The sequence below is a fragment of the Carassius carassius genome, chromosome 15 (genome assembly GCF_963082965.1).
Source record: "Carassius carassius chromosome 15, fCarCar2.1, whole genome shotgun sequence".
NCBI classification, from domain to species: domain Eukaryota; kingdom Metazoa; phylum Chordata; class Actinopteri; order Cypriniformes; family Cyprinidae; genus Carassius; species Carassius carassius.
This window is the reverse complement of record NC_081769.1, coordinates 2,324,356-2,329,278: the sequence shown is the minus strand read 5'-3', so window position 1 is coordinate 2,329,278 and position 4,923 is coordinate 2,324,356.

Below are 4,923 nucleotides of genomic sequence, written 5' to 3'. Positions count from 1 at the left end.
GCAGTATGCGAGAAGCCATTTACTTTTCTCTGAGACTAATGATATTAGCAGCAGCATAACTTTGAGCAAGAGCTAAAAAGAGGAGTTAAAGAAGATAAAAGTACATATATGCTTTTATTTCTTTGAATTTTGGTGAGTACACACTTTGCACTGTGTAAACAGTCATATATGCAATCGGATATGTGCAACGATGTACAGTATTTGAGTGAGAGATAATGTGATACTGATGAGTTCTGGTTTATTACAAGTTAGAAGTGGTTTGTTGGCTAAGCAGTAACATGTATGAGTTGCAAGTGTTCATATTGTATGATGATGATATTTATTGTTTAATTAGATGGCGTAATGTCGACTGAGTTGTTGAATTACAGTGAAAGTTTTACTGTTAAATGTTTAGCAGGCCAACAAATGCTATCTGTACTTAATGTTGCCTGTGTATATATACAGGTCAGGTTTTTTTTATATGCTGGAACTCCGATCATTTCAATTTGAGGACGATGCGAGATGGCGAGTCAACCCACATGAGACGAACGCTGAACAGTTGAATCTAACCCAGGAACCGGGTAGGAAAATTCCAGTTACCTGCTAGTTCACACAAACGGAGCCACATTTTTTTGTTTTTTTTTCTTCGAGAGATCGCTCAAAGGAGTGTCTTTGTGAAGACGGAACTATTATTTTTCGTACCACACTGAGTTTTTGCAGAACCGGAGAATCAAATTTTTTTTCTTTTGAATCTATTGAACTAAACCATTTAGGAGTCACTGGAACTGAATCTTTTTGAACTGAGATTACTGAATCGAACCAAATTGAATCTTTGCACTGAAATCTTTTGAATTGAATTTATTGAACCAAACCTTTTTGATTTTTTTTACCAAATTGAATGTACTTTACAGAGTTATTGAACAGAATCCATTGAATCAAAATTTCCTGAATTGCTCTTGTAACGTTTTGATTTTCAAAACGTTTTATTTTCCTGTTTTGAGTTAACTGATCTTGTCAAAAGTTATAATTGTGAACTTGTTATACGAGTGCAGTCTAACTAAACTCTATAGTTATTGGGTGCACCCAGATTAGTCCATGCATAATTCATATATTGTAATTTGATTGAGTTTTTTTTTGTCATTACAAAGTGTCATTCAATTGAACCTGTGAATACTGTGAAATATTTTTTTTCTTTCACTTTATTCTCTACAAACAACCAATTTATTTTCAATACAGATTTATTTTCACACAAAGTTGAGCTGTTAAATTTATGCCTTCCGAGCTGAACCTATTGGCCTATTGATATTAATATATTGTCAGTGCCTGTCAATCGACACAGGTGTTACATAAAAAGTGGCGGGCCCAGCCAGGAGGTGTAATTAATAGCTTATTTATACTTTACATCATGACCACACCATTGTAGAGTACAACTTTGGATCAGCTATGGAATCAATAAGTCGCTTGCTACCCTTTAGCTACACAGATAAAGACAACCCAAGCTTAACTTACCAGATAAGAGCCTTGAGCAGTGTCTACTCTTCCGAGGAGAGTTTTGGTGCCACAACCTCTTACTTATCCACCCTGAAAGCCATTGCTAAGCAAAGTGGAAAATCCTTCAACGCTTTGCTACGAGAAGAACTCTCTCAGATCTCGAGCTCCTTAATTCCAGATGAGGTGGATGAAAAGGAGTCTGAGCTTGACGAGCTCAATTCCATTAAAGAGCATGATGCTTCCAAGATAAATGTCCTGAGTCCCATTCACAATGCGCCAACACATACTCAAGATGACATACCAAGGTCTGAAAAACTTTTGTCAGATACTATGAGTCACGTTCAACTCAATCCCGCTGAGGTGCATAAAGTCATTGTGGAGCATATAGTTAAGAGTGAAGTTGCTGCAGCAATTCCATCCACTGCTGTAGTTAAGCTCCACCCTTTCTCAGGGAGGATTCCATAGCCCAGTAATGAATCAGATTACGACACTTGGTGTTGTAATGTTGATTTACTCTTCGATGACCCTTCTGTGTCTGACTTGCAAAGAGTAAGGAGAATTATGGAGAGTCTCTTACCTCCTGCCACTCGTGCTTCTCCCAGAGCTTACCTTAATGTGCTTGAAACAGCTTATGTTGCAATTGATGATGGTGATGAGTTGTTCTCAAAATTCATGAACACATTTCAGAATGATGGAGAGAAAGCATCTAGCTATCTCCAAAGGCTTCAAGTTACTCTGAGCAAGGCAGTCAGGGGAGGTGGAGTTAAATTGTTGGAGGCCCACCATCACCTTCTGCGGCAGTTTTGCAGAGGCTGCTGGGATGACATTTCTGAGCTCCGTCTCGAAACTTGTAGAGATGACCCTATCGAGTTCCAAGACTTACTGCGTTCCCTTAGAACCAGAGAAGACAAGAGTGCACAGAAATGGTTGCACAGGAGAAGCTAAAGGAACAGTTAACATCACTGACCCTCCCAAAGTCCAGAAAGACTGTCAAACCTAAGCATAAGACATCACCCTCTCCTACCACTCCTGAGTTTATTGCTAAACAACCGTTTAAGTCAACCGGTGATCCTGTCACAAAATCCAGACCACGCCTTGGTTACTGCTTCAGATGTGGTGAAGATATCTGTAACCTGTGAAAACTCTCCGAACCAGAGGCTAGTTGAAAAGAAAAGAAACGAAGTACGGTTGAAGCAACAAGAGTGGGATAGAGAAAACAGTCATGTTGGTGCAGCTTCTTTAAATGACTAACAGTTCCAATTGCGGGACAAACTGGAACAAGTGAACCTAAAGGTTGTCCCCCCAGAATAAACTCAGGCCCACACCACAAATCTTCACACCACAAATTTCATATTCAGCGTCTGATCGGATCAAAGTGTATAGCGCAAGTCAAAATCTCAGGAACTGAATGTCATTGCTTACTCGACACTTTTATCAAGCTTGCTTGAATAATCATCCCATCAAGCCCCTGAATGTTCTGCTTGAGGTTAGTGGAGCAAATGGCCAGCCAGTTCCATACAAAGGGTATGTCGAAATTCCAATAACTTTTCCAGAAGACATGGTTGGAACGGAGTTTGAAATTTCCACACTGGCACTAGTTGTTCCTGACTTCAACCCAGAAAAACAATCTCAAGTCTTAATTGGGAAAGAATACGCTTGATTCTTTGTATGGTGAATGTTCTAACTTGAATATCCTTGAACACCATTCTCCACGATACGGGTACAGTGCTGTGCTTAAATGAAATGTGAATTATGGCATAAACAGAATACCAATGGATGCCTTGGAGTGGTGAGACTACAAAGCAAGGAGCCCGTAGTGATTCCACCACAGCAGACAGTTGCTCTTTGTGTAAAAGCAAATGTGAACTGCTTATCCACTAAAGAATGTGTTCTTCTGTAGCCCCCGTCAAACTCTTTCCTTCCTCGAGGTGTTCTCTTCTCAAGGGTTGTAGTTCAGGTGCCATAATTTCCAACGCAAAAGTTGACTGTCCAGTTACGGAATGAGTCAAATCAGGATGTAGTACTTCAGCCAAATGCTGTTGTTGCTGAAGTGCATGCGATCGAGAGTATCATCCCTCAAGAACACAAGACGGGATCTGTACCTGCTGGTCAGAGCTGCTCCGAAGGAGTGCTTGCTTTTGAATTTGGAGAATCCCCACAGCCCAAAGAGTGGAGGGATAGGATCAGTAAGAAGCTCAGTGATATGTCTGATTTATTTGCGCAACATGACCTCGATTTTGGTCGAACATCCAAGGTCAAGCATCACATCAAGCTTTCTGACGAAACTCCATTTAAACAAAGAGCCCGTCCTATCCATCCTCATGATCTGGCTGCTGTCAGACGGCACTTGCAAGAATTAAAAGAGTCAGGAGTGATCCGTGAATCTGAGTCTCCGTTTGCATCCCCAATCGTAGTAGTACGAAAGAAGAATGGTGACGTGAGACTATCTGTGGATTACAGAAAGTTAAATTCACAGACTGTCAAAGATTCCTATGCTTTGCCTAACCTCGAAGAGTCTTTTTCTGCCTCAACAGGTTCTCGTTGGTTCTCAGTTCTGGACTTGAAGTCTGTGGTTATTACCAGAAATGGAGGAGTCTGACAAATACAAAACCGCTTTCTCTTGTCCTTTTAGGATTTTGGGAATTTAATCGGATGCCTCAAAGAATTACCAATGCACCAAGTACATTTCAATGCTTAACTGAAAAGTACATGGAGTATCTACATCTCTCCAAGGTCTTGGTGTTCCTTGATGATGTAATCGTGTTTTCCCAGACCCCTGAGGAGCATGAAGAATGGCTTCTAAAAGTACTGAGAAGACTAAGAGAGTATGGGTTAAAATTATCCCCAGAAAAATGCAAGTTCTTCCAAACTTCAGTCCGGTACTTAGGCCATATAATATCGGAGACAGGAGTCTGGACAGATCCTGAAAAGATAAGTGCTCTTAAGACCTGGCCAAAACCAAATAATCTAAAAGAGTTAAGATCATTCTTGGGATTTTCGGGATACTATCGACGGTTCATCCGTGATTATTCCAAGATAGTGAAACCCTTAAATGACTTAACTGCTGGTTATGCCCAACTGAATCGTAAGACCATGAACAGTGAGTTAAAAGGAAAATATTTTAACCCGAAAGAGTAATTTGGGAGCAGATGGACAAGGGCTTGTGACGAAGCATTCGACACCATTGTCTCCAAACTTACCAGTGCTCCTGTGCTGGGTTTTGCAGACCCGACCTTGCCTTACATCCTCCACACAGATGCAAGCACCACAGGTCTTGGTTCTGCATTATATCAGGTGCAAGATGGAGAGAAAAGGTCATAGCTTTCGCTAGTAGAGGTCTTTCCAGAAGTGAGTCTCGATACCCCGCCCATAAGTTGGAGTTTCTTGCTTTAAAGTGGGCAGTGACCGAGAAATTCTCTGACTACTTGTATGGAAACCCCTTCTCTGTCATAA